Here is a 19151-nt window from a genome sequence, read left to right as displayed (position 1 = left end):
GGCTGCTTCCCACTAGCTATCTATTTTACATTTGGTAGTGTATATATGTCCATGCCACTCTCTCACTTCGTCCCAGCTTACCCTTCCCCCTCCCCGTGTCCTCAAGTCCATTCTCTACGTCAGCATCTTTATTCCTGTCCTGCCCTTAGGTTCTTCAGAACCGGTTTTTTTTTTTTTTTTTTAGAAACCATGTACATGTGTTAGCATACGGTATTTGTTTTTCTCTTTCTGACTTACTTAATCTGTATGACAGACTCTAGGTCCATCCACCCCACTACAAATAACTCAATTTCGTTTCTTTTTATGGCTGAGTAATATTCCATTGTATATATGTGCCACATCTTCTTTATCCATTCATCTGTTGATGGACACTTAGGTTGCTTCCATGTCCTGGCTATTGTAAATAGAGCTGCAATGAACATTCTGGTACATGACTCTTTTTGAGTTATGGTTTTCTCAGGGTATATGCCCAGTAGTGGGATTGCTGGGTCATATGGTAGTTCTATTTTTAGTTTTTTAAGGAACCTCCACACTGTTCTCCATAGTGGCTGTATCAATTTACATTCCCACCAACAGTGCAAGAGGGTTGCCTTTTCTCCACACCCTCTCCAGCATTTATTGTTTGTAGATTTTGTGATGATGGCCCTTCTGACCAGTGATACCTCACTGTCGTTTTTTGTTTTGTTTTGTTTTGTTTTGTTTTTTTGGTGGTACGCGGGCCTCTCACTGTTGTGGTCTCTCCCGTTGCAGAGCACAGGCTCCGGACGCGCAGGCTCAGCGGCCATGGCTCATGGGCCTAGCCGCTCCGCAGCATGTGGGATCTTCCCGGACCGGGGCACGAACCCGTGTCCCCTGCATCGGCAGGCGGACTCTCAACCACCGCGCCACCAGGGAAGCCCCCCTCACTGTAGTTTTGATTTGCATTTCCCTAATGATTAGTGATACTGAGCATCCTTTCATGTGTTTGTTGGCAATCTGTATATGTTCTCTGGAGAAATGTCTATTTAGGTCTTCTGCCCATTTTTGGATTGGGTTGTTTGTTTTTCTGATATTGAGCTGCATGAGCTGCTTGTATATTTTGGAGATTTAGACTTTGTCAGCTGCTTCGTTTGCAAATATTTTCTCCCATTCTGAGGGTTGTCTTTCCATCTTGTTTATGGTTTCCTTTGCTGTGCAAAAGCTTTTAAGTTTCATTAGGTCCCATTTGTTTATTTTTGTTTCTATTTCCATTTCTCTAGGAGGTGGGTCAAAACGGATCTTGCTGTGATTTATGTCACAGAGTGTTCTGCCTATGTTTTCCTCTAAGAGTTTTATAGTGTCTGGCCTTACACTTAGGTCTTTAATCCATTTTGAGTTTATTTTTGTGTATGGTGTTAGGAAGGTTTCTAATTTCATTCCGTTACGTGTAGCTGTCCAGTTTTCCCAGCACCACTTATTGAAGGGGCTGTCTTTTCTCCATTGTATATTCTTGCCTTCTTTATCAAAGATAAGTTGACCATATCCATTGATTGCTTTCAATCAATGGGCGTGGGTTTATCTCTGGGCTTTCTATCCTGTTCCATTGATCTATATTTCTGTTTTTGTGCCAGTACGATACTGTCTTGATTTCTGTAGCTTTGTAGTAGAGTCTGAAGTCAGGGAGTCTGAAGTTCCGGAAAGGAGATGGGCCAGTCCTGGAGACCAGGGTGGCTGGTGCAGAAGCCTCCTGAAGGATGATCGTGGGGAAGGAAAAGATGCTGGGCGGAGACTGTGCAGAGTCCCGAACACGGACACAAATGGTACTGCGTGTCATAGTGATGTGCACCATTTCCAGGGCTTCCAATGCTTTCCTTCCCTGTAGTAACTTACTGTTTTTGTACCTTTTATTCTGCCATTGTGAATATATATCCATATTGTCTAAGCAAAATAGTTACCATTGGTTAAGCAATTTATAGCACCAGGCACCGTTCTACTGGCCTCATATATTGCCTTCCTTAATTTTCACAATGTCCACACGGCATACATTGTACTACTCTTCTCATTCAAGATGAGAAAACTGAGGCACAGAGATGTGAATTAATTTAGTCAAGGTCACACAGCTAGTAGGTGGTCCAACCCGAATTTGACACCACACTGTGTGATGATAGAGCCCCACCTCTATCCTCTAACCTGAAAGATCCTTTTGCTGAAAAAAATCTAGATTTTGGAGTATTCATCCAATGAGATATCCAGGAAGTCTCTGTGGTTTGTCACTGCATTTTACATGTGGAAACCTAACCACAGTAGCCCTCATCCTCAGACGGACACAATACAGGCCGGTGAAAATGTCTCCCATCAGGCTTGAAATGTTGTTTCCCAATTCCTTGGCTGACCTGCCAGGCAAAATCTGCAAAAACCATTTTCATGGTGTTTGTGACAGAGTTATATGATAAGAAAGACATAAATTTAATTCCTTCTTTCACGGACCACACTGGCTTTTGTAGCTCCTGGCTGTGTAGTGACAACTCCTAACATGCCACAGGGCCACCCCGGTGGGTGCTTATCCCTTTCAGCCCTTTTAATCCCCAGACAAGCAAAGAGCATTCATAAGAAGAAAGGAGATGCTGCATATTCGATCATATTATATATAAAAGATATTTCTGCAATTAAAAAAAAAAAGCTTGATCGTGTCTGCAAGAGCCAGTGCAAGCGTCCCGTTCTTTTCCCTACATCTGTGTCACTGCACTGTAGAGGCCATTCACTTGTGGAGGAACCAAGAGTGCCACTTCCGCATTGTCCCACAAGGTACTGGAGCCCCCCGGCTGTTATGAAACAGCGCTGAGCGTCACAACAGGAAGCACAGTCCACGGCCAGTAAATAAAGCCCTTCCTTCCCTTTTAGCAGCCCCAGAACTTCCTTACCCTCAGTTCCAAATCCTTTTACACATGTTGACTTAGGAGTTTAGATTTTCCTCTCCCTTTCTGAGCTCCTTTAGGGGTCAAACAGTATGAATCAGGCTTCTGTCGTTTACCCCTCCTTTTAGGTTATGAGTAAGCAAAGGGACAAGCAATATTATCTGCATTGTTCCCACGGAAAGCTTGACATCATAGAGAAAAAGCCCACTTGACCGTACCCATCTTTCTTCTGTAAATATTTTGAGTAGGACTTTATCAACATCACCGTGCCCTTGAGTTGGAATTTCCCTTTTAATTTACCCCCGGCACTCCCTGTTCACAATCAAACCAGGGAAGCTGAAGCAGGCAAGAGTATTTTGTATATAAATCTCTGCAAACATAATAGAAAGTGTAAAAAGAGCTCTGTAAATAGCTGTTCAAGCTCAGCAACCACAATTCATGCCAGGCAAACGGGGGAAAAATACTGACGTGTCGGTGATTATACACGAGAAGAAGGAAAGAGGTTCCTGAAAAAGCGTTCGGCTAATAAACATTTCATTCCTATATCCAAGAATGTGCCATTGTTCCAGAATTTCTATATAGGTGTGTTCGATTTCTATCGCTGCTGTAACAAATGACCACAAACTGAGTGGCTTAAAATAACACAAATTTTTAATCACACAGTTCTATAGATCAGAAGTCTGGCATGGATCTCACTGGGCTAAGATCAAGGTGTTGGCCATGTTATGTTACATTCTGGAGGCTCTCCGTGAGAATCCACTTCCTTGCCTCTTCGACCTTCTAAAGCTGCCTGCGTTCCTTGGCCCACGACCCCCTTCCTCCGTCTTCAAAGCTGACCCTGCCAGGCCAAGTCCTTTTCATGCTGCCACCTCTCTGGTTCTCTCTTCCATAGTCACATCTTCCTTTTTCACTTTTGAGGACCCTTGTGATTATATTAGGCACCCCCAAGTACTCCAGGATCATCAGGTCATTTTTGAGTTCACCTGATTAGCAATCTTAATTCCACCTGCAGCCTAAATTCCCCTTTGCCTTGTCACGTAACATGTTCACAGGTTCCAGGGTTTAGAACATGGACGTCTTTGCAGAGCCATCACTTTCTCTACCACAACAGGCAATATATAGTGTTTTATATAGTGTTTTATATGTTTTTCTCTTAGTAGCATAACATTAGTTCTCTTTTCACTGAGCCAAGACCCCCCATATTTCTAGGAATTCAAAAGCAGGGGGCTTCCCTGGTGGCGCAGTGGTTGAGAGTCCGCCTGCCGATGCAGGGGACACGGGTTCGTGCCCCGATCCCGGAAGATCCCACATGCCGCGGAGCGGCTGGGCCCGCGAGCCATGGCCGCGGAGCCTGTGTGTCCGGAGCCTGTGCTCCGCAACGGGAGAGGCCACAGCAGTGAGAGGCCCGCGTACAGCAAAAAAAAAAAAAAAAAAAAGCAGGAAAAGTGTTCTTTTAAGATACATGAAGTAGTGAAAATAATAGCCACTTGATTACTCATTATATCAGGTAATATACTTACTGTACATTCATCTGCTTTCTGAATTCTTACTAGAGCCCTGTACAATAGACAGTGCAGATGAGAATATTCTCATGTATGGTTGAAAAAAGTCTGAGGTTCAGAAAGCTTCAGGTTCACTCAGCTATTGAAGTCACACTGGCTTCCAATCAGCCGTGAAAGACACACTTTACCCCGCCTTCTCAACCTCCAGGGCCTCACCCAGGGAGGCCTGCCCTACCCCACCCCCACCTCCACTCCGGGAGCCTCGCCTTTCTCTCCTCTTTAAGTTAAGCCCACCTGCCTAGTGAGTCCTGGTGCTAAATAGGTGGAATGCTGACAGCCCTGCCAGTCCTGCCCGGTCCTCGGCATCAGCCCTACCCCACTCCCACCTCCACTACTGAAGTCTGCAGTTGCTCGTGGCCTGTGTGCGTTGAGAATTTTTGTGGAAGACCCGACTACCAGAGTGTTGATGCTACATCTTGGCCTCTCCACATCAAGAAAGCAAATTCTCATGAGAGAACAGAAGTTAAGCTTTGAATATGGAAAGCAGAACTTGGGAACACTTTGGTTGAACCCGACCTGAAGTCCCGTAGGTTTTCAACACTGCAATTTCTGCTGACATCAATGGACACCCTGCTTTTGGAGAGAGAGCGCTGCTTTCAACACTGTGTCGGGTCCCTCTCCCTGAGACACCCCATGATCATCTCTGGGGGCCAAACTGAGGCCGTGTGTCAGTCAGCCTGCCCCGTTTCCCCGCAGTCATTTGGTTTCGATGGAGGAAGTGGGTCCTCGCCCCACTAGTCAAGCCTCTGCCCGGATAAGAGTCGGCATTGCTAGTGTGAGAGAAGAGGGGAGATGATCACTACCACCAAAACGAATAAGCAACACTGAAAATGAATGATTTTCTATCTGGGTGCTGACATGGTACAGGTTTGGGGGTGTTTTCTTGTGCTTTCAGCCTGGGGAGAAAGGCACTTTTTTTGTGAGCTCTTTGCTATAAAATCAAAGAGTTCAACCAGCTACCATGTAGCTAAAGAAAAGGAAGACTGGTGGAGTTTCTTCCTAATGAGCCCTGCTTGAAATCACACACACACACACACACACACACACTCCCAGTATTAGGGTACGTCGTTTCATTGTTTTTGGAGACCAGGACACTGGCAATACAGACGCTTAGAACTGTGCAATGATTAGCTCAGCACCCCGCAGTATTTTCTCTTTCCTATTGAAGTCAAATTGGGCAGAGCCCTGTTTATCACCTTCCCAGACCTCCCTCCCAGCCCACTCGCTAGCTAGGCATGACTTCTGATGTTCCCGGGCTCAAAGTACATTTATCCTCACCGATACCTCTGCTCTGCAACCCAGAGGCTCTGTTTGCAAAGCACACTGGCTGTGAGCATCCCATGGTAGTAACTGAACATCAGCCTCAACAGCTAGACAGTGACTGCTTGAGGACATTTCACCTCTACCTCTCAGAGTCCAGCCAGGGTCCTGCACAGAACAGGTGCACCGGGAGGCTGGTGAAAAGATCAGCTAGATCTGTGCAAGTGGAGGTTTGCTAGAAAAAAAGCTACCAAATGCAATATTATACCCTGGATTGACTCCTGGGATAGAAAAAGCACATTAGTGGGAAAGTTGATGAAACCCAAATAAAGTCTGGTGTTTAGTTAATAGCACTGCCCCAGTGTCAGTTTGTTTTGACAAACAGTTGGAAATGTCAAATGTTAACATTAGGGGAAGCTGGGTGACGGGTATATGGGAACTCTCTGTACTATCTTTGCAACTTTTCTGCAAATTTAATCCCAGAGCAAAAAGTTTACTCAAACAAAAACAAGTATGCTAATTGGCTTTAACGACATGGCGACATTGTAAGATCAGTGGTACAATAAGAAAAATGGACTGAACTTTTCCCGGCCCCTCCCCGCTTCATCCCCGTCCTGGGGTCTGGCTCACTGGGTAGAGGTATAGAATGGCCCTGTCAGTGGGTGTCCACTCAGTATGCCACATCTGGAAATGTGGACAATTCAAAGTACAAAAGATTTAGCCATTCAAAGTGATGGTGAAAAGGGCCATTGGAACTAAAAGGGTTTTTTTCCTTTGATTTCCCAGAATCTCCCTCTGGAAACAGTTGGCATTTGCCAAGCCGAGATCACAGTCTCATGCAGAAAATCCAGGCCTGCGATAGCTGGGTTGCCTCACAGCCTCATCCTTGAGGCACTGCCATGGACTGAGATTTGGTGACAGAGAAAAGGGCGTTTGCCTTCACTCTTCCCTTCCCCAAGGCTGGGAGGCTGTCACAGACTGGACCTGATATTGACCAGGAAACTAGCCTTTGTTTCCCTGGGTGGCTTATCCAGCTGGTAGAAAACATTCTAGTAACTGATAAGAGAAGTGCACCTCTACTTGCCACCCCTTTAGCTCAACTTTAAACAAAACAGACCAGTGAAAATTCCCAGAGTGAAGTCCAACCTTCTGGGCCACTGCATGGGGACTCAGAGAATTCCATGTGTCCTTAGAGTGTCAGGGAGAGTCCAACTGTCCTCTGGGGAACGATCATCATCTCCAGTGAAACCAGTCTTAACTACGGAAGGAGTAAGGCAGCCTCCAAGATCTTGGCAAACGCCGAGAAATCCAAAGTCAGCTATCTGTCACCCACTCGTCACCCCATCCTCACGTCCCCTGCCAAATCTTACTGAACACAGACCAAATGGCCCAAAGTCTCAGACTGAGATGAAGCCCCACGGAGCTGTGAAACCCTAGGCGCGCCAGAACTGCTTTTGCCTCCTCAAGAGTAACGGGAACTGGGGCTTCCCTGGTGGCGCAGTGGTTGAGAATCTGCCTGCTAATGCAGGGGACACGGGTTCGAGCCTTGGTCTGGGAGGATCCCATATGCCGCAGAGCAACTAGGCCCGTGAGCCACAACTACTGAGCCTGTGCGTCCGGAGCCTGTGCTCCATAACAAGAGAGGTCGCGATAGTGAGAGGCCCGCACACCGCAATGAAGAGTGGCCCCCGCTTGCCACAACTACAGAAAGCCCTCGCACAGAAACGAAGACCCAACACAGCAAAAATAAATAAATTAATTAATAAAAGAACACCAAAGAAGTTTAAACATAAATGCTCTTACATAAAAAAAAAAAAAGAATAATGGGAACTGTTTAGCCTTTGCCCACTTAGAGGTGTGAATTCAATTTTTTCTTATCATGACTGTTACCATTTTCCTCTGAGAAGCTACTGAGCTCGCAAATGGGGGCTTAGTTCTCCTTAGCTCAGCCAGGTCACGGTGGGGGGACGGGGGCTGGCCTTTCCCTCCTGAGCTGCCCTCTGGGGCCCCAGAACATGCGTCCATACGTGCAGGGCCAGCCCAGGTGGTGGACAAAAGACTTGTGATGGCGGGTAGCAAGTAGGTGCAAATGTAAAGAGCCACAGAAGGCGGGTTTTGCAAGAATCCTGCTCTCGCACTATTGACGATAGCCAGGACACGGAATCAACCTAAGTGTCCATCGACAGATGAAGGGATAAAGAAGATGTGGCACATATATAACATGGAATATTACTCAGCCCTAAAAAGAAAGGAAATTGAGTTATTTGTAGTGAGCTGGATGGACCTAGAGTCTGTCATACAGAGTGAAGTAAGTCAGAAAGAGAAAACACATACCGTATGCTAACACATATATATGGAATCTAAAAAAAAAAAAAAAAGGTTCCAATGAACCTAGAAGCAGGACAGGAATCAAGAGGCAGACGTAGAGAATGGACTTGAGGACGTGGGGAGGGGGAAGGGTAAGCCGTGACAAAGTGAGAGAGGGGCATGGACATATACACTACCAAATGTAAAATAGATAGCTAGTGGGAAGCAGCTGCATAGCACAGGGAGGTCAGCTCGGTGCTTTGTGACCACCTCGAGGGGTGGGATAGGGAGGGTGGGAGGGAGGGAGACGCAAGAGGGAGGGGATATGGGGATATATGTATACATAGAGCTGATTCACTTTGTTGTACAGCAGAAACTAACCCAACATTATAAAGCAATTATACTCCAATAAGGATGTTTAAAAAATTTTTTTAAATTAAAAAAATAAAGAATCCTGCTCTCTACAGACTGTTTCTGCCACCTTTCCCAAACCAAGTCCCGGTTCACGCTTGCCCCTTCCTTCAGGATGGCTCAAAGGATCTTAACAGTGGATAGCGGCAGCCCCTCACAGAGGAAAAGCTCCCGCATGGGGCAGGCTTTTTCCTATTTTTATTTCCCAGCCAAGGATGCAAGCTTTCATTTACAGATGCAGACTGAGTCACCCTTGCAGCCGAGATTAGCACGCAGGAGTCTCAGCTTGCAATCTGGCGGGGAGACGCTTCCGATATTATTTATGCAACGGTAACCCTTGCTCACTTCTCCCCTCCCCGAGTTTCAGACACATGCACCCCTTTTTCTCTTGGCATAAATCATGTGGCCTTGGTTGGCTCTTCCATCAAGCGACTTTACCATGTGGCCCCAGCAGCGGGCTGAGCTAACCCCGAGTCTGAGACATCTGTTTTTTGCCCCGATAATTACGTGCCTAACACTGTAATTCAGGCTTCGCACTGGTGTTTCATACATTTTCTTTTTTTAAGCTGGATTCTTCCAAAGGAGGGGAGTAGGGCAATAGGGAAGGGAAGAAAGGAAATGCCAGCTTTGACTCTGAGGTTTCTCCTGCAGTTGCGCTGAGCAACGTAGAGCAGAGGCGCCTGGACCCTCGCTACTCAAAGTGTGGTCCGTGGAGCAGCAATATCAGCGTCACCAGACTGCGTGTTGGAAATGCAGAATCTCGGTCCCCAGCTAGACATCTTGAATCGGAACCTGCATTTTCACAAGATTCCCAGCTGACTCTTGTGCACATTAAAGTAGACAGTGTCCTGAGTGCTTAAGGACCACACAGTTGATGAGGTCAACTCCAGACCACTCCGAAGTCACCAACTGGTAAATTAACCCTTTCTACATCTTAGGTACCATTACTGCTGGCACAAGGTGGTACAGGAATCGTGTTGAACAATTTATTTTGTACTCGTAAGAAAATCAATACAAACTGATTGCAAAGGGAAGAAATGATAGACTTCAGAATCGGATGGCAGCAGGTCATTTCCAACTGGGGGCAAGCCGAGGATGGAGGCACAAGGGAAGAGTATTGGTCTTGGGTCACGAGAGCTGGGTCTTATTCCCAGGGGGCATTAGCCAGCTGGGGGCCCTTGGGCCATCTCCCAGTGCCCCCGTTTCTTCATCTGTGCAGAGGAAGAATGGTGACTAGACTTAATGATTCTTACACTCATAATGTGTCTAAAACAGCACAGATCCCTACGCTCCCATGCACTCTCCATCTCCTTTACATTTTTAACTTTTCTCCAAAGCATTTATCAACATGCCTAGCATATTATATATTCCTTTTTTTTTTTTTTTTTGGTCAGTGTCTCCTTGCTAGAATGCAAGCTCCCTTGGGGCAGGAACTCTGTATTTTAGTCACTGTTTAACTCCAAAAGTTGGAAAAGCCCCAAGCATACGGCAAGCTATAGGAATCAACCTTTCCCATCTCTAATGCACCGAGAAGAATCATGAATATTTGTTATCAAATGGTTCCCCAAACTTTCTAAGCCCAAGAGAAAAACCAACATTACTTTCAGTTCTTATTTCATGATTCTCTAGCTACATCTCTTCATTCATCTCTGCACACCATCACATTATGTTACTTTCTGCATAAGGTCTGACTTCCCTTGAACCCCTACTCACAAATCTGTATGTCATGTTTTCTTTAGGTACCTTTGCAAAACTGATGACATTTTAAAACTTCGTTGAACACACCAGCCAGAATGGCCATCATCAAAAAGTCCAGAAATAATTAATGCTGGAGAGGGTGTAGAGAAAAGGGAACCCTCCTACACTGTTGGTGGGAATGTAAACTGGTGCAGCCACTATAGAAAACAGTATGGAGGTTCCTTACAAAACTAAAAATAGGGCTTCCCTGGTGGCGCAGTGGTTGAGAGTCCACCTGCTGATGCAGGGGACACGGGTTCGTGCCCCGGTCCGGGAAGATCCCACATGCCGTGGAGCGGCTGGGCACGTGAGCCATGGCCGCTGAGCCTGCACATCCGGAGTCTGTGCTCCGCAACGGGAGAGGCCACAACAGTGAGAGGCCCACGTACCACAAAAACAAACAAACAAACAAACAAAAAACTAAAAATAGAGTTACCGTATGATCCAGCAATCACACTCCTGGCCACATATCAGGAGAAAACCATAATTCAAAAGGATACATGCACCCCTATGCTCACTGCAGCACTATTTACAATAGCCAAGACATGGAAGCAACCTAAATGTCCACTGACAGATGAATGGATAAATATGTGGTACATATACACAATGGAATATTACTGAGCCATAAAAAAGAATAAAATAATGCCATTCGCAGCAACATGGATAGACCTAGAGATGATCATACTAAGTGAAGTAAGTCAGACAAAGACAAATATATGATATCGCTTATATGTGGAATCTAAAAAAATGATGCAAATGAACTTATATACAAAACAGAAAGAGACCCACAGATGCAGAAAACAAAATTATGGTTACCAAAGGGGAAGGGGGGAAGGGGTAAATCAGGAGTTTGGAATTAACATATACACACTACTATATATAAAATAGATAACCAACAAAGACCTACTATATATATAGCACAGGAAACTATACTCAATATTTTGTAATAACCTATAAGAGAAAAGAATCTGAAAAAGAATATACATATGTGTATATCTATATATCTATATAGATATGTATTTAAAACTGAATCACTTTGCTGTACACCTGAAACTAACACAACATTGTAAATCACTTCATTCTAAATCACACTTCAATTTAAAAAAAATTTGTTGAATACATCATATCCATTCTCCTTATTTATCACTCACTGAGAAAGAGGTCTTTTCCTTGGGGTCCAGTATTTCAACAGGAAAACTAATTTACCCTTCCCACGAAAAATCCAATGAAAGCTTGGAAAGGCACTCATAGGCAGATCAGTAACATCTTTCAAAAAGCCAGTTACAAACACACCAGGCCTACAAGATGTTGTCTTTTATAGACTCTTCATTTTTCTAAGATGCAAAAATATCAGAGGACTAGCTTGAGATGAATGGTGACAACTATGGAAAGTCAGGACTGGCTAAAAGAGGAAAAATTCCCCTGTAGTAGTGTCATATGTTTTCCTCATTAGTTCTTCCTGTTTAAACCCTTAGCATTCCTCTCCATCTTCTCTTCACACTCCCAAGCACATTTGAGACCTCCCTCACTCCCTGATCAGTTTGTGTATTTCATTTACGGGCTGGTGTGACAAAATCCTGTGGAAAATCATGCAGACAATCACTTGCCTAGAACACATTTGTCGGTCTAGACTCAAATGAATTTAAAAGTTGCCAAACATACTATTTGCAGGCCGTGTACTCACACCCCTTAATGACAGGGATCTCTGCCTTGGTTGGAGTCTGTAGGAAGCAATGGTGATGCACCATCGTCCACCATTCTTGGTCCCAGCATTGTCACACTGCCCAACCCAAGTGTTACTCATCCCACAGAGCTACCTGGAAAATGCTATTGCGTGTAACATCAGTCCCGACAGTTTTCCCTTTTAGCACTGTTTTTTTAAAATTGGTTTGTTTTGTTTTGTGTTTTCAAATCTTGAGACCCAGAACTCATCCTGATACAGGCAGATGTGGCAGCATTAGAAGTAGGTAGGTTGTAAATGTCCACCAAAAGGTGAATAGATAAAGAAGATGTGGTACATATATACGATAGAATATTACTCAGCCATAAAAAAAGAATGAAATAATGCCATTTGCAGCAACATGGATGGACCTAGAGATGATCATACTAAGTGAAGTAAGCCACACAAAGACAAATATCATATGATATTGCTTATATGTGGAATCTAAATGAACTTATATACAAAACAGAAATAGACCCACAGACATAGAGAACAAACTTATAGTTACCAAAGGGGAAAGGTGGGAAGGGGTAAATTAGGAGTTTGGGATTAACAGATACACACTACTATATATAAAATAGGTAACCAACAAGGACCTACTGTATAGCACAGGGAACTACACTCAATATTTTATAATAACCTATAAGGGAAAAGAATCTGAAAGAGAATATATATATGTACATATGTATAACTGAATCACTTTGCTGTACACTTGAAACTAACACAACACTGTAAATCATCTACAATTCAATTTTTTTAAAAAGGTACAAAAAGAAAGGGAATATGACAAAGCAAAAAAAAAAAAAAAATAGAAGTAGGTAGGTTTGCCAAGAGCCTACGTGGATACACATGCCACCATGTTCTATTTCTCTTTGCTCAACAATGCCTCCGCTTATTCTTATTTTTTCTCTTCTGGCTTTGAGCATTGATGTGTTTTGTTCCAAAAGAGAACCACCATAGAAAGGAGTTGTGCGTTGCTCATCCAACCTCAGGGCGCTCTTTTTGTAGGCTTCTTTTGCCCACTCACTGTTTCATATGCGAAAGCATTTAAATTCAAAACTCACTAAGTCAGAACTGAAACTATGTGGGTTTCAGGTCTCCTTTTCCATTTGCCCTTCTTTAAAAACCAGGGAGTCCTACAGGGAGATGTGCGTGTGTGCCAGGAAGGGTGAGCGAGGAGGCTGTGGGGTGCTGTGCTGGAACCCATGATGCTGCGGCTCGCCTATGCATCAGAGACCTTTAGAGGTGGCAAGACCCTGATCCAGTTCCATCGTTCTACAAATGAGAAACTCAAAGCCAGAGACAGGGACCCGCCCAAAGTCACATGGCGAACGAGAAGCCAAGAGCAGGCCCATACATCTTGGCTGCAGTTGGGTGCCCTAATCTAGATCTATTTGGTCTCCTATTCCCCAACAAGATCAGAGAACCATGCAATTAAAAAAAAAAAAAAAACTTGAAGCCAATGGCAAGTCCCCACACATTACTTAATATGAAAGAGAATCTCTACCTATTTTTAGAGAAGGCAACGTAAGCCAGGATCTAGACCTAGTGAAGAGTTCTCAGTAGTCCTTATACAGAGAGATCTGTGTGACTCCCAAGCAGTTCTATGCAACCACAGTTCAGGTGACTTACGTACAACATCAAGCAACCTAGAGAAGTGAAGTACTGATGAGCCTGGGGAGCTGAGTTAACTGGGACATGTTCTTGGTAGAGGTAAGGTTCTGGGGTCATTGCCAATTAGATGAAGAAGTCCCTAGAAACCACCCCATGAGGAAGGCATCGGTGACTCTAGTGGGTTGGGATTTTCCACACAAGTTCATACCAGCCACATGTTAAGAGCCAAACAACAGTCACAAAGGAATCCAAAGGGGAGCTTCTGTGCTGAGAATGAATGGGGCCTTTTCAACAATTTTTAGGATAAGTTGTTGACAAGATGATTGTAAAAACTATGATGAAAAGACATCAGAAACAAACGATTTTCAAGCAAGACTAAAGAACAGGTGGAAAAAGTGGTTAATGGGGCCTTTTTTTTTTTTTTTCATATGACTATTCCAGCAGCCCAGGGGTCAGGCCTGGACCCTTTAATCCATCCAGCCAAGTAGCCCTGATGGTCCTTTCAGGAGGGAAAAGGTCTCTGCAACCTTTATGCTCATAAGAAAACTGGAAGACTCTGCAACAGTAAGAAAAGAAAGCCAAACAAGCTTCAAAGGCCAAAGTCTGCAAAGATGGAAACTGTTAATTCACAAGCATTTGGTCAGATCCTTACTACATGGAGGTCAGAGGTCTTTTACTTTGTACTAAAACATAAAATTAGTTGCAGCAACCAGACATTTGTTTGAAAGGTCAGTGCAGTGACTCTTCCCAGGCAGAAGAAGATCAAGAGGATGGACCGAGCAATGCATGAACAGCTGGTCTCTGCCTGTGAGAGGAAAAGACGGCTTAATAACCATCCCCTGAAATGAGATGCTGAGAAACAATTAGAAAACAAGGCGGGGAAGCATCCAAATGGCTGACTGAAAACAAGCAGAGATTCTCTACTAGGGGTCTCAGATTCCTGCAGGCTCACAGTTATACCAGGGACTGAGAGATTCAATATCAAATATGTATTTTCCCACTCAAAAGAATGCAATGCCCTAGCTAGAAGATTCTTTTTAAATAAATTTCAAAACTGTAAAAATAATCATATCTTATGGCAGGCCACAAAAATTTGAGGATACCAAAAAGGGGGCGCTTTTTAAAAAAAAGTACAGAACTGTTGATAGAGCAATATAAATGGAAAATAGAAATGAAATATATCAATATAAATGAAAAATATATATGGACAAGGAGAGATCAAGGGATTGTCATAGAGGAGAATGATGAGGAAAGTCCTGGAATGCTTCAGCTAATTTCTTTGTGGTCTCCCCCATCCCAAAGGTAGAGGGTTCTATTGGTTTTATAAGGATGGTTTGGTTAGCAGAATGTGTGAATAAGGCTAAAGTTTGGAGGAAGAATCATCAAAGTCTCTGAAAAGGGCTTTTGTTTCCAACCCAAAGGGAAAAAATCTGAAACTTTTTTACAGTACTAGATGATTTATTCATATACTGCATACATACGCACAATGACAAGAGAGAAAAATCTTTGCAACTTTGGGGCCTTAATTTTCCGGTTCTGAAATGACCCAAACATTGTCATATTCATTCCAGAGACAGAGAAGTGCAGTTTAATGAAACGAATCGTTACATTTTTGAAACGTTTAGCTTAAAGACCATAGAAATGCAAATGATTAACAGGAAGTCAGGGCTGCCAAACCACTGAGGTAGCTGAAGGCAGATTTTCTCACTAAATCTCCAGACACATGGAAAAAAGGAAAAGGAAGGCTCTAGAGATGCACAGTCTAGTAAACTTCTCCTCAGTGTAATCTCAGGAGTACAAACAGTACTATGGACCCAGGAACTCGTGATTCAAATCTAACGTTATCCAAAATAGAAGAATTCGAAGGATAGATTAGATAGATTAGAAAAATAAGCAGATTCTCTACTCTGGGTCTCAGATTCCTGCAGGCTCACAGTTATAAAAGGGACTTATGCCTGTTATGGGAGGGAGAAGATTCCTGAGTTCAACAAACACAAACCCCACCATCTCTGGTTGTCTGGGACAAAAAGGTGAATAAAATGCACCTTCTCCCTCAGAGCTCACACCTGGCTTACATTTTTAAATCTTTAAGGTTTATTAATAAAGGAAAAAAGAAAAAGAAAACCTTCAAAATCAGGGAAAGGAAATCTGAAAGCATTTTCTATTTTCTCGTGCTATGCTAGTTTTTTTCCCCCAGCTTTATTAAGACGTAAAAGCTAGATTTTTAAAAAGTCACTCTATTTTATGTTGTCTTAAAAAAAAAATAATCACACGCTGGTATGAATACAAGAGAGAATTCTAAAAATGTAGGTTTGTGTATATTTAACCTCATATTCTATTAAAGAGCTAGAACAAATGGATTTAAGTCAGTGATATTGGAGCTGAAGGCTTGAAGTTCATTAACAGCCTGTCTGGAAATGATTTGCTTGCTCTCTGGGGTTTTTGATTTTTATTTGCATGTGTTTCTGCCCAGCGGCTGAAAGGTCGGCAAGAGGAAACACTGCTGCAGGGCCCCAGTCCGTCTCATTCTTGAGAAACAGCTGAGCTGGCTCTTGGGACAGGCTCATGCTTCTAGAATATTGTGGGCTTGTCAAGCCAGTCATCATAGCCACAACAGCATTGCCATTTCAAATACCAGATTCAATGTCATTTTTGGGTTTTTATTCCATAGCCAAAGAACAGACAGCAAACAGAGACACTTTTTGCCTGCTATTTTCAAGCCTTTCTTAGCAAGTCCTTGGAAGAATGTATGAGCAGGCGTTCCTGCTCTGTCTGAAAAAAAAAAAACCACCAAAAAACAGCAGGGCAGAAGAGTACAAAAGGTTTCACTTCCTTTTTAATCTTTACTGAGCAGAAAAGAGCAGCTTGAAAATGGTGTCTCTGGGGAGCAGTTACTTCCTGGCGGCCTTTGTCAACAGAGACCCTGCCACGTGACCCATCTTCAGACAGTAGAGAGAAGCACGGTTTATTATATCTTTCATGGAAACACCCGATTAAGTCATGTGGAGTGCTGACTTAGCATCCTTTCCCGAACATTCCAGGGACTCTGACAGCCAAATGGTGCACCTTGGGTAAAATGTACCTCCCTGTAAGGTTTTCAAATGTGCTCTAAGGAGTCCACCCACGGGCCAGCTACTTAAATGGTTCCAAGAGTCCAGAAATATAAGACTAAAATTGCATCAGTACCACGTGGATTATTCCTCTTAATAATAATGCCGCACGTGGTACAAGTTACATATCTATATCTATATATATATTTGGTCATTAAGAAAAATGCCACAAATGTCTAGAAGGAAAAGAAGGCACTCATAAAATAGTAGTCATCAAATTTGAGAAGCCAGTAACACAAGATATTCACTCTCAGATTTTCTTAGTATAATTTGCAATACCCATTGGCAATATGAAACCCTAGTCATATCCACTGCTTCTCTGCTTTTGATAAATGCAATGGCTTCCTAGTTTTTAAAGAGATAAATCCTAGGTGTAATGCTGAGCTTCAGATAATAATAAAAGTGTTTTATCCTGTTTTGTCACTGATTAAAAAGAAAGTGAGGGGCTTCCCTGGTGGCGCAGTGGTTGAGAGTCCGCCTGCCGATGCAGGGGACACGGGTTCGTGCCCCGGTCTGGGAAGATCCCACATGCCGCGGAGCGGCTGGGCCCGTGAGCCATGGCCGCTGACCCTGCGCGTCCGGAGCCTGGGCTCCGCAACGGGAGAGGCCACAACAGTGAGAGGCCCGCGAAACGCAAAAAAAAAAAAAAAAAAAAAAAAAAAGATCTAAAAAGAAAGTGAGATGAGTTGAATGGGAAAAAATACAGCTGGGGATCACTGAATGAGAAACTCACGCTGGAGGAAATGTGGGGGTGAAGCTGAACACTTGGTGCAGAGGTGAAAACTGCATCTGACTGGCTGCTTGCAATTTTGCCTTCCAGATGGCAGTTGGACCGGTTGTTTTTCCCTCCAAGAGACACGGAAGAGATTGACAGAAAGCTGGCTTACTCCTACTAGAAGCCTTTGGTTTGGCTGTTGGTAAACTGGAAATCGAATTAACCACATCTGCTGAATGACCAGTCAATTCAACCTCATTCTTGTTCTGTAAAATTCGGCAACCCGTTGAATGGTTTTGACCAGCTTTTCTAGAAGATGAGTTAGGCGTATGGATGTCAATACAACTTTGAACGATGCTTGTCACAAGATTTCTAGTCCCTGGGATAGGACTGCAAATCTCTTATGGCCCAAGTCCCTCTGTGTTTCCTTTGTGTGTCTTTCAGTGTCTTACCCATAATAGATGCTTCCTAAGTGTGTGCTGAATGAATGAAATCTGCTCACGTCCCACCCATCCCACCCCTCCAAATACATACATATAAATAAGCAAATAAATCAAAAGGATAAACAATGAGTCCATGGAAAGCCCAGACACTTTGTGTCTACATAGACTTCCACACTGTCAAACGCCTGGATGCTTGGAAACATCTGGATGGTTGCCTCCATTATTCTATGTTCCTCCAGTGATTTAATGATAAAAGTAGATTATATACAGAGATAGATTCTGAAGTAAGACAAGAAATGATCTACCAATCCTACAGCCCTTTTGTTCCTACAGTCTAAAATAATTCCTACTTTATGAAAAATTTAGCAAGATCTGGATCTGCTACTTAGGACGGTTTGCTAGTACTTGACAATGAGACTCAGAATGTTGCTGTATGTTGATGTCATTTCCCTCCCTCTCTCCCCCCTCTCTTTTCTATAAAATTTTAGAATAGTTAGTTCTTCGGTTCACTCTGATAGGAGCTCCGAGGATCCCGAAGCACCAGGCATGTCCGAGAATTCCAGGATGGCTGAGTTACTGGACCTACAGCACAGCCCCAGCTCCCAGGAATTTTCCTTTCCCAGGCTCCCCAGGCACCACCCACAGCCATACCAGCCACTCTGCAGAGCGTTCCTCAGCCAGCAGGCCCTCTCCCTGTTACCAGACCAGAAGCCATTCTGGAGAATAAGAAGCCAATATAAGGAGAAGACAAAAGACCGCACTGTGTGATTTCTGTCTGCCCATTGTTGTAAGCACGAGGTAACGTGGGGTTGTGAATTTTTCACAGATCAGCAAGTCTGTAATCAAGGGAATCTCTTTGTCTTTACTTCCAAGGACCGGAGCAAATTTAGAGTGGTGTTCTTCTGGGGGGTCATCTTGTTTGGGGGGGTTTGTTTTTGTTTTCTCTCTCCTTCCCTTCAGAGAGGAAGTGCTTAACACAGGCCTTTAGCTTGTGACTAGGAGGTAGGTGAGAATTATCACTCAGTACAGAAACTACAGGTCCTGGGTTAGATATTTGTATTTCTCCATTTGCTACACAATACTTTATCAAGATCTTTGGCAAATGTTCTTACACTCTGACTTTCTCTATTGGTTTCATATTAACAGACCTTACCTTAGATCGAGGAAGAAGGCAGGGGCCACGTGGACAGATTAAATGTTTGTCAGGTTCAAATAGTTCTGTGGGTAACAATAAAGAGAAAGAAATAATTTGGTTAAGCAGTGATTTGACTTTAAAAAGAAGATAATCACATCAATTAATCCACAGACAATTATTAAGCATGTAGTTTTGTCGAGGTTTAAATTCAACCAATATTTATTCGGTGCAGACGCTTTCACAGACTTATCTCACTTTGTGTTC

General features: G+C 43.5%; 1 long non-coding RNA gene across 1 annotated transcript in view; it reads right to left on the bottom strand.

Moving 5' to 3' along the window:
* LOC309796021 overlaps nt 1-19151 on the bottom strand; it is a 201686-nt gene that overhangs the window by 169325 nt on the left and 13210 nt on the right. The window contains exon 3 of the long non-coding RNA XR_014292403.1: nt 18906-18970. This is a non-coding gene — a long non-coding RNA (uncharacterized lncRNA). The remainder of the gene's footprint in view (nt 1-18905; nt 18971-19151) is intronic.

This window comes from Mesoplodon mirus, assembly GCF_964341445.2.
Source record: "Mesoplodon mirus genome assembly, chromosome: X".
NCBI lineage: Eukaryota > Metazoa > Chordata > Mammalia > Artiodactyla > Ziphiidae > Mesoplodon > Mesoplodon mirus.
The sequence above is the reverse complement of the archived record's forward strand: the minus strand, read 5'-3'. Positions and strand labels throughout refer to the sequence as shown.